The 11,113-nt window shown below is 44.2% G+C and overlaps 1 protein-coding gene across 2 annotated transcripts in view; it reads right to left on the bottom strand.

Annotated features, from left to right (window-relative positions):
• Window positions 1-277: 277 nt before the first annotated feature.
• The window catches only part of ZHX2 (zinc fingers and homeoboxes 2), a 191,337-nt gene continuing 180,501 nt past the window's right edge, over window positions 278-11,113 (bottom strand). For both annotated transcript variants that reach the window (XM_017530716.2, XM_037739324.1), the window contains exon 4: window positions 278-1,540. The gene's annotated coding sequence lies outside the window, so the exon portion shown is untranslated. The remainder of the gene's footprint in view (window positions 1,541-11,113) is intronic.

Here is an 11,113-nt window from a genome sequence, read left to right as displayed (position 1 = left end):
AGTAGAAATGGGGTTTCATGATGTTGGCCAGGCTGATCTCCAACTCCTGACCTCAAGTAATCCACCCACCTCGGCCTCCCAAAGTGCTGGGATTATAGGCATGAGCCACTGCGCCGGGCCTACATCTTGTTTTTAAAGTTTGTGATGTCAGATCCTTCCAAGATGAGAAATGAGAAATGTGACTGTATGAATTTGAAACGGGGGTTGCCTGAGTCAGAACCCTTATGTCAAGCCCTTGGGAGCCAGACAACAATAAATAAGGCAAAGTAGAGGAAAAGGTTATAAAAATGTTTAGTCTTTGCTTTATTGAGTTACAACAAATGAGCAACAAGTTAGAAAAATCGGTTTGATTCAAACTTCCTAGCATTTGACTTGTGTGGTGTACTCAAATGGGGGGCAGAATGGGAGGGGGGAGGGATTGCAACCAGAATTCATATTGCAACATGTACACCAGATAGGTCTCTTGGTTTTCCTTCCTTAAAAGTTAGGACTAACTGAAGAAAAGTGCACTCAGGTATCTAAAATTGTCCCCAAAACAAACACACACGCAAACAAACAAAAAATCAATTCATGGTGAGGCTTTGAGCTGAAATCTCGTCAAATACCACACCGAGAAAAGGCAGTGAAAAGAGAAATGAAAAGCAAACTGTTCACCTTTGAACCCTCCAGATAGGAAGATCTTGTTGTTGTTTTAACGTCACAATAGTACTGACCATGCTCACAGAGGCGGGAGCCTCTTCTGCTGGTTTTTAGAAAGGTGCTTAAAGAAGTCAGCTACCTGTTACCCAGTTCTCCTAGTGCTGGCTGGGCCCAGCCTGGCCCAAGAGGCCAAGCAGTGGAGAAGCCAGATCCCCTCTTGGCAGTTCAGAAAGCCTAGTGTGGGACTAAGGCAGGGACCCCCTGAAAAGGCAGCCAGGGGAAGAACTGGAAAGGAATTTGATTTGCAAGATCTACTGTCTGTCACCTCTCTCCAAGTTGAGACAGAGGCATAGATTTCAGCCCTTCCTGCTGAGAAATCTCTCAAATTTCAACCTACCTTTAAAAACAAATTCTCCCTACTTAAAATCCAGTAGATATCATGGCACTAATACTAACACCCCTTCCCCAAATTAATAAAATAAAAATTATAAAAGAAAAAGAGAAAAGCAAGGCGGTTAGCCCTCCCTCCTGATAAAAACCTTACAATGGTAGTGCTGGAAAAGGAAGTTGCCCTTGATTAAAAAGGTAACAAAATTCCCACATTGTACAAATCAGTTCCAGTATAGCAAGAGGTGAGGGCTAGGGCGGAGGAGCAAACTATGTACAAGGACCCATTGAAAACGCAGTAGTAGGACTTTGGCACTATGAACAATTCCCACTGGTCCTCTGGGAGGTGCATCTGAGAGTCGCTGGGCTTCCCACACCCTCCAGGCACACATGAGCTAAGTAGTTCCACTTGGAGTCACTGGTGAGGGTGGCCCACGGCTGGGGAGGGACCATCTCTTCTTTCTTCAAAGACAGAGCATCCCCTTGTTCAGCACAGCACTTCTAATGGACTTCCCTAGAAGACACAAAACCACAGAGTCAAGATGTCAGGCAAATGACCATTGTTTCTTGGCGGGAAGGCATCATGGTTTGCTTCTTCCTGGCTCTCCTGGGTTGGGGTGGGGGCCTTCCAAAGCCATCCTGGGGTTTGGAAGAGAGACACATGCCCTTCACCTACTGGGCCTATTGTAAAGAAAGGAGTGTGTTTTCTGAGCACACTCAGTCTGCCATGATAGGAAAGGCCTCCAGAATCAGGCATTTGAAAGCAGAATGACTTTCTGGGCAAGCGAAGGTGGTGGCCTGTGATTCTTTTCATCCTTACAAAACCCTTTTATTATTCCTAGAAAGTCGCCCAGTCCGAATGGCTCCTAAAAGGCCCTGGAGGCAGACAAGTCTGGATTTGGGTCCTAACTTCTCCCCTTAGTGTCTGCAGGGCTGCACCTATACGACTTGATCGCTCTAGGACTTGGTTTTTGCTTCTGTATAACAGGGATGACACTAGTACTCATCTCAGTTGCTGTGGTGATGCCATGAGTTGATGTATGCAACAGCATTTGGAATAGTGCCTGGTGGTACATGATAAATATCATAGACACTTTCACTGATTTTATTAGATGGAGCCTTTTCCAAATGTGGTAAGATATAGAATAGTGATAAGATAAGGTACTGTAAATATGTTTTTATTTAATGTTTATATCAACTCTCAGAGGTGTAAATCTTATTACTATTCTCAATTTACAGTTGAGGAAACTGAACACATAGGGGCCTAATGAGTTACCCAAGATCACACAGCTAGTAAGTGGCAGAGCCAAGATTCAAACCCAGCTCATCTCAGAGTCTGTGCTCTTAATAAACAGAATTACTAAGAATCAGTAGGGATAATTGTTTAATTCTTATGTCTTGGAAGTAATGAAAATAGTCCAAGGACCTTGTTATAGGTGGAATGGTGTCCCCCCAAAAAGTCTATATTGAAGTCCTAATTCTCAGTACTTTGGAATGCTATCCTATTAGAAATGCCTGTGCAGAGGTAATACAGTTAAATAAAGTGAGAATGAGGCCATTAGGTGGACTCCAATTCAACATGACTGCTGTCCTTGCAGAAAGGAGAAATTTGGACACAGAGACAGATGTGCATAGAGGGAGGATGTGAAGACTCCCACACAGGGAGGAGGCCACGTGATGATCGAGTGCAGATACGGGGGTGATGAATCTACCAGTTAAGGAATGCAAAGGACTGTCAGCAGACACCAGAAGCTGGGAGACGGGCACAGAACAGACTTCCGCACAGCCCTCCCAAGGAAGCAACCCTGTCACAGACTCCCTGATTTGGGTCTGCTGGCCTGCAGAACCGTGAAACAATAAACTTCTTTTGCTTTGAGCCATCCAGTTTACAATACTTTGTGGTAGGTCCAGGAAATGAGGATAGGTCTCCATCATTAACTTGCCTCCTCCCAAGATCCAGAGATCCTGGGAAAGGGATCCCAGCCTTAGGTCTACAGAGGACACAGCTAGTATTCCATGACAGGCTAGAAGTTGTTCAGATCTGTAGATTCCCGGAGCCAATGGCCTTTTCTTTGCCTCCCTCCTGGGAAGGCTGTTTGGCCACTTCTCTGGCTGAGAAGGCTGTGAGAAGGGTTTTTTTTTTGTTTCTGTACAAGGGGCCAACAGTAAGAAGAGCGGACTTCTCAGCCAAAGGCATCAGCCGATCATCGATAATGCCATTCACGCCTAACGTCAGGATGTTAAACGAACCCACATTCCCTAGACGCTCCTGGGAGTAAGATTGAATACTGGAGATAAGAAACCAATTTATAAAAGCAAAGTCTGCAGATAAAACCAGATTCCAGGGGTGTCCTTAGGCTCTGGACCACCTAAAAGTGATCCAGCCAAAGTCACCAAGTCGTAAACACTACAGGAATCCTTACAGGTGATGTGGCCAAGGTCACTCATTCCACCAGGATAAAAAAAAAAAGGAAGCTCAGGAGGAAAGCAATTTCTCCTAGGCCACACACAGCTTGCTCAGTGGCATGAGTCAAAAACAAGAATGATCACGACTTTTCCCCCAACAGTGAGAGTAGCTAGTTTCTCGCACCAGGCACCTTGCTATGTGGTAATATGGCTCCTCTCATCTCCTCCTTACAGCGACTAGCAGGTGATTAGTAGACCCACTTCACAATGAAGAAATGGAGGCTTAGAGAGATCAAATGTACGTATCATTAGGTAACTAGTGAGTGGTGGAGCCCGATTCCAGCTTGGCCAGTTCAACTTCAGAGCCTCCTGATTCTTAATTGCTCCTGTGTGTACCTATCTTGGGTCCAGGTCATGCACAGCCTCTCCATATACAGAGCTAGGTAGCAACTGAAGAGAGCATGATTGCTTCAAAGATAGGGGGCTGGGGCACCCAGTGAGGACCACGAGACTTATTGCTGATCCCAGGCAGAGCCATATGCACTCCCTGGGTGGGCTCAGTAGCCCACGACCAGCCTCTGCCTGTGCTTTCCAAGAAACCAGGGTTTTCCACAGCAAATGGGGTCTTCCAACACCTTTGGGCGGGAGGCTGCCACTGGCTGGATGTCTGCCTGAACACTTTTCCAGATCTTAGGAGACAAGACCCAAGGGCAGGGAGATAGCTACTGATCTTCTTTCTCCCAACCCAGCTGAAGAACATCAGGTCAGCACAGGACTGCGGGGTGGAGTGGAAAGAGCTGTGGAGTTGGAGAAAGGTGGGATCCAGGATGTGCTACTTCCTGGCTACGTGCTGAGGTTGGTTACTTAACCTCCCAGAGCCTCACTTCCATTTCCATTGCACAGAGCCCGTGGGCTCCTGGCAGGTTACAGACAGGGTGCAAAGCATGCACGTCCTGGTGCTGGCCAGGGGCTCAAGAAAGATGGCTTCACTTTTCCCAAGGAAGGCCAGGCATTCAATTAGGGCCTTAGGTATAAGTGAGCTCACCTGTGTGCAGGTGAGTGTAACCATCTTCTCTCTCATAAATGGCACAGAACGCTTCTCTTCAAGTGACTGGCAAAAACTCCAGCTTTTAGACAAAGGTCAACATTAAGGTGGTTCTCCATTGGGCAATGTCTTTTTATGATTCCTCATGTAACTTCTTATGTACAAACATCCCCAACCCTTACATCATACATATTCCTTAAGAAATGATGAACAAAGCTCTTACAATAAACATATACACACAGACTGCAAGGCCAAAAGGATGGCCTGGGAAAAGGGAGACAAGCCAATTTTACTTTGCATGGCTTTTGCAGAGGTCTCAGATGTGTATGGATGGCTCTGGGCCCTGGGAACATCCTCAGAATCACTTGGACTTTCTCCTTTGACCTTTTCCAGGGTGAGCAGTGGACAGGATTTGGGTTATGGGAGCTGGGAAGTCTCAAAAAGGAGACTGGAAAGATGCTGGAAACAGAAGACGGGGCCTGTCCCCTCTTCAGGGGTGTCCTCTTCAGAAGGCCCTCGGCAGAGATGTGGTCAAGTGGGTGGAGGCTGTCCTCCCTCGTTTCTGCCCACTGGCCTTCCCTGACTTCACCATCTGCTCTGGGACAAAGCCCGACCTCCTTTAGCCCTCGGGCCTGCAGGGTCTGGCTCTGGCCTGCCTTTGGGCCACTCTTCCATGCATCTGCTCCACCCTTGGTGATTCACCTGGTCACACGCAGGGTCCTTGCTAACCCCCAGAAGTCAGGGACACAGCCGAGGCGTGGTCACCCCACCTCAGACAGCAGGTCCCATTAGCATGCCACTTCTTCAGGAAGACCTTTGCTCGCAGACCCCACCATCAGAAGTTCCTGTTAGATGCTGTCGCCCAGCAGCTGTCTTCAGATTGCCTAGTTAATTGCGAGTGGATGTGAGGCCGAGGAGGACATGGTTGGTGCCCATCATGCTCTCTGCTGACTCCGCGGTCCGCTTCCCGTGGAGTCTGGCCCACGCGTTACACTCAACAGGCATTTGCCAATGAATGGAAAATGGACAGCGAGCATAGTGCTCTCAGAGGAGTGGCTGTGATCCAAGGGTGGTGACAAAGTCCACATTTCAGTATTGCTGTTTTTACAGAGCATTGCAGTACTTTGGGCTATGTGGCTCTTGCTAACTCCCCTGGGCTTCTCTCAGAGTCCTACTATCTGGCCAGAGACAGTCACCCTGCAGAGGGCCAGTGCCTCATCCTAGAGTACCTCTCAGAGTCTCGGAGGACACTGCAAGGCCGTCGGGCAGGCATTTCATTATGGCCCCCTGGGACATTTCTACCACGTGATATCCAGCCTCTCAGTGAACACTTCCCAGGATGGGAACCCACTGCCTCCCACCCTCCCTTTCTGTCTTGGGGAAAACTTGGAATGTTAAGAAGTACTCATTCTTTAGCAAAATCTGCTTCTCTGTTACATTCCTCACTGGAGAAACAAAAACATTAGAACTGTTTTCCCATGGGTCGGGTGCGGTGGCTCATGCCTGTAATCCAAGCACTTTGGGAGGCCGAAGTGGTGGATCATGAGGTCAGGAATTTGAGACCAGCCTGACCAACATGGTGAAACCCCGGCTCTTAAAAAAAAAAAATGTTTTCCCATGTGACAGCTTTCTGTTTCTGTTTCTCTTTAATTTTCCCAGGAGAACTTTCTCTCAGGCCCTAGGGACTTGGGAGTGAATACACTGCACTCCATTAGAAAAGAAAGCAAACATTGAGAGTGATTTATGATCTCTCCATAATATTTTTTTGAGAGGTGTAGCAAGGTTTATTGCTCATTTGCTGAGTGCCTGTTATCTGCTAAACATTTTGTTCCACTGTCATCTGGCTCCTATTTTTGTTACGGAAAAACCTGTCAGTTTAATTGTAGTTTCTCTGTAGGTAACATCTTTTCTTTCTGGTTGCATTTTTTTCCCTCTTTGCCCTAGCTTGATTGAGGTATAAGTGGTTTATAGAAAACCGCACATAATGGATGTAGTTTGATGAGTTTGGGCATATGCATACACTCATGTTACTGTTACTACAATCCAGCAGCAACATAAAACTCCTCCAAAAGTATGCTTGTGTCTATTTTTTGGGGGGCAGTGGGGATGTAACAACACAACATGAGATCTGCCCTCTGAACACATGTCGAAGTCAATATCTTGCTGTTAACTACAGGAACTATGTTGTATAGTATATCTCTAGAAGTTACTCATCTGTATAACTGCATCTTACACTTACGGAGTGAAAATTCCCCACATCCTCTTATCTCATGCCCTGGTAAACATCATTCCATTGTCTACTTCTATAGCGCTCCATAAGTTTTTTTTTTTTTTTTTTTTTTTTTTGAGACAGAGTTTCACTCTGTCACCCAGGCTGGAGTGCAGTGGCATGATCTTGGCTCACTGCAACCTTCACCTCCCGGGCTCAGTGATTCTTGTGCCTCAGTCTCCCGAGTAGCTGGAACTACAGGTGTGCACCACCATGCCTGGCTTTAATTTCTGTATTTTTAGTACAGATGGGATTTTGTCATGTTGGCCAGGTTGGTCTTGAATTCCTGGCCTCAAGTGATCCACCTGCCATGGCCTCCCAAAGTACTGGGATTACAGATGTGAGTCACTGCACCTGGCCTGCTTCATAATATTTCTTTTTCTTTTTTTTTTTTTTTGGTGGAGTCTCGATCTTGTTGCCCAGGCTGGAGTGCAATAGTGTGATCTCAGCTCACTGCAACCTCCACCTCCTGGGTTCAAGCGATTCTCCTGCCTCAGCCTCCTAAGTAGCTGGGCTTACAGGTGCTCACCACTATGCCTGGCTAATTTTTGTATTTTAAGTAGAGACAGGGTTTCACTATGTTGGCCAGGCTGGTCTTGAACTTGTGACCTCAGGCGATCCACCCGCCATGGCCTCCCAAAGTGCTGGGATTACAGTTGTGAGCCATTGTGCCTGGCCTGTTTCATAATATTTGAGCTCAAACTTTCATTTCTTTTAATGAGGGCAGAGGACACGGTCTGATTTTAACTAGAATTGAAAAAGGGAAAATATGTTGGCATGGAGGACGATTAAGGAACCTCCCAGTGGATGACAAAAACTCTGTGCCATCCCAAATTGTCTGTACACCAGGCTTGGCTCAGCTTTGGCACATCCCGCCAAAGCTCCCCTTCCCTGCAGTGGTTTGAAGGGCCTCAAGGGTTGGGGAACTTGCTGAGACCCCCAGGCCAGGTATACATTCCCTAAGCTGCTTCCAGGGAGGCTCAAAGGCAGCAGGAATGAGAAGGGCCATTGTTCTTCCTGCTCCTGGCCTATCAGCACCTATTGGCCAGGAGAATTTAATAAAACCCGAGCAAATGGAATTGTATTTTAAACTTATTAGACAGATTCCCCAAAGTGCTTACATGTGTGGGTGTGGGTTTAAATTCCAGCTCCACCACTTTTTACCTCAAAGACTTGAATGAGCTACCTTTCTGTACTGCCTTCTCATCAGCCCTAAATGAAGAAACTAACGTGAAGCCCTGCCCAAGGAGAGTCTGAGGTCAGACTCGCCTAACCCTGCCCCCACCTGATGGTTTGTCTCTACCTGCCCCGGTAGCTGAAGACAAAAGACATCATCTTTTGGAAGCTCTATGGCTCTGCCCATTGCCTGAGAAACCCGAGTACTCATCCTGGCCAATGCAGGGCAGGACTATATCCCTTTCTACTACTGCAGCTGGAGCTCTCCTGAAAGCACCACCTCCTGGCAGGGGGCCAACCAATTCAAGCCATTACAGCAACTCATAACAGAACAACCCTGCTTCAAAGGAGCAAACAGCAGCTAATTCCACTGTCTGCAACACCCTGGCTAACCAGAGGTCCTGAGTTTGTCCATGCGACAACTTCACTGCGAGCGTAACCAGCATTCAAGAAAACCAGTGCACTAAACAAAACTACAACCAGGACTCCCACAGAGTCCACTTGACTCCTGTGCCACCTCTGCTGGAGCAGGTGCTGGTATCCAAGGCTGGGAGACCTGAAGATGGATCACATCACATCACCGCGTCGCATCCCATTGCATCCCATTGCATTGCATCGCATCAAGGGATCACTTCATGGGACAAAATAACCTAAACAGCAGCTCTTGAGTTCCAGATCTTTCCCCTGAAACAGTCTACCCAAATGAGAAGGAACCAGAAAAGTCATTCTGATAATATGATAAAACAAGGTTCCATAACACCCTCAAAAGATAACATGAGCTCTCTAGCAATGGATTCAAACCAAGATGAAATCTGAATTGCCAGAAAAAGAATTCAGAAGGTTTATTATTAAGCTGCTCAAGGAGGCACCAGGAAAAGGTGAAAACCAATTTAAAGACATTAAAACAACAATACAATATATGGATGAAAAATCTCTAGAGAAATAGATATCATAAAGAAAAGACAATCACAACTTCTGGAAAAGAAAGATACACTTAAATGCAAAATACACTGGAAAGTTTGAAGGGCAGACTCAAACAAGTAGAAGAAATAACTTCAGCGCTTGAAGACAAGGCTTTTGAATTAACCCAATCTGACAAAGACAAAACTAATTAAAATAATGAACAAAGCCTCCAAGAAATTTGGAATTATGTGAAATGACCAAACATAAGAATATTGGTGTTTCTGAGGAAGAAGAGAAATCTAAAAGTCTAGAAAATTTATTTGAGGGAATAATCAGGGAAAACTTCCCTGGTCTTGCTAGAGATCTAGACATCCCAAATACAAAAAGCTCAAAGAACACCCAGGAAATTGATCACAAAAAGATCATCACCTAGGCATATGGTCATCAGGTTATCTAAAGTCAAGATGAAGTAAAGAGTCTTAAGAGCTGTGAGGCAAAAGGATCAGGTAACCTATAAAGGAAAACCTACGAGATTAACGGCAGATTTCTCAGTAGAAACTCTGTAAACCAGAAGGGATTGGGATCCTATCTTTAGCCTCCTTAAACAAATTAATTACCACCCAGGAATTTTATATCTAGGGAAACTAAGTTTCATAAATGAAGGAGAAATAAAGTCTTTTTCAGACAAAAAATGATGAGAGAATTCCCCACTGCCAAGTCAGCACTACAAGAAATGCTAAAAGGAGTTCTAAATCTTGAAACAAAACCCCAAAATACACTAAAATAGAACCTTCTTAAGGCAGAAATCTCATAGGACCTATAAAACAGTAACACACACACACACACACACACACACAAAAAAAAAAAACCAAGGTATTCAGGCAACAACTAGAATGATGAAGAGAACAGTACCTCTCAACACTAACATTGAATGTAAATGGCCTAAAGGCTCCACCTAAAAGATACTGAATGGCAGAATGGATAAAAATCTACCAACCAAGTTAACTGTTGTTTTCAAGAGATTCACCTAACACATAAGAACTCACATAAATGTAAGGTAAAGGAGTGAAAAAAGATATTCCATGCAAATGGAAACCAAAAGCGAGCAGGAGTAGCTATTCTTATAGCAGACAAAACAGACTTTAAAGACACAACAGTTAAAAAAGACAAAGTGGGACATTATATAATGATAAAATAATTAAATATCACAATCCTAAATGTATATGCACCTAATACTAGAGCTCCCAAATTTATGAAAACACTACTAGACCTAAGAAATGAGATAGACAGCAACACAATAATAGTGGGGACTTCAACACTACACTGATAGCACTAGACAGGCCATCAAAACAGAAAGTCAACAAAGAAACAGCAGATGCAAACAATAGCCTAGAGCAAATGGACTTAACAGATATTTTCAGAACATTCTATTCAACGACTGCAGAATATACATTGTTTTCATCAGCACATAGAACATTCTCCAAGATAGACCATATGACAGGCCACAAAACAAGTTTTAACAAATTTAAGAAAGTCAAAATTATATCAAGTACTCTTTCAGACCACAGTGGAATAAAATTGAAAATTAACTCCAAAAGGAACATTCAAAACTATACAAATATGTGGAAGTTAAATGATATGCTCCTGAATGATCCTTGGGTCAACAATGAAATCAAGATGGAAATTAAATAGTTATTAGAACTGAACAGTAAGAGTGATGCAACTGAGTAAAACCTCTGGGATGCAGCAAAAGCAGTGACAAGAGGAAAGTTCATAGCATTAAGCGCCTACATCAAAAAGTCTGAAAGAGCATAAATAAACCATCTAAACTCACACCTCAAGAAACTTGAGAAAGAAAAACAAACCAAACCTAAACCCAGCAGAAGAAAAGAATAACAAAGATTAGAGCAGAATCAAATGAAATTAAAAGACAAAAACAACACAAAAGATAAATGAAACAAAAAGGTGGTTCTTTGAAAAGGTAAACAAAATCGATAGACCACTTGTGAGATTAACCAAAAAAAGAAGAGAGAAGATCCAAATAAACTCAATTAGAAACAAAATGGGAGATATTATAACTGATGCCACAGAAACACAAAATATCATTCAAGGCTACTATGAAAACCTTTATGAGCACAAACTAGAAAACCTAGAGGAGATAAATAAATTCCTAGAAATATACAACCCTTGCAGATTAAACCTGGAAGAAATGGAAACTCAGAACAGACAAATAACAAGTAGCAAGACTGAATGAGTAATGAAAAAATAGCCGACAAAAAAAAAAAAAG

The sequence above is a fragment of the Cebus imitator genome, unplaced genomic scaffold (genome assembly GCF_001604975.1).
Source record: "Cebus imitator isolate Cc_AM_T3 unplaced genomic scaffold, Cebus_imitator-1.0 Scaffold68, whole genome shotgun sequence".
Taxonomy (NCBI): domain Eukaryota; kingdom Metazoa; phylum Chordata; class Mammalia; order Primates; family Cebidae; genus Cebus; species Cebus imitator.
The sequence above is the reverse complement of the archived record's forward strand: the minus strand, read 5'-3'. Positions and strand labels throughout refer to the sequence as shown.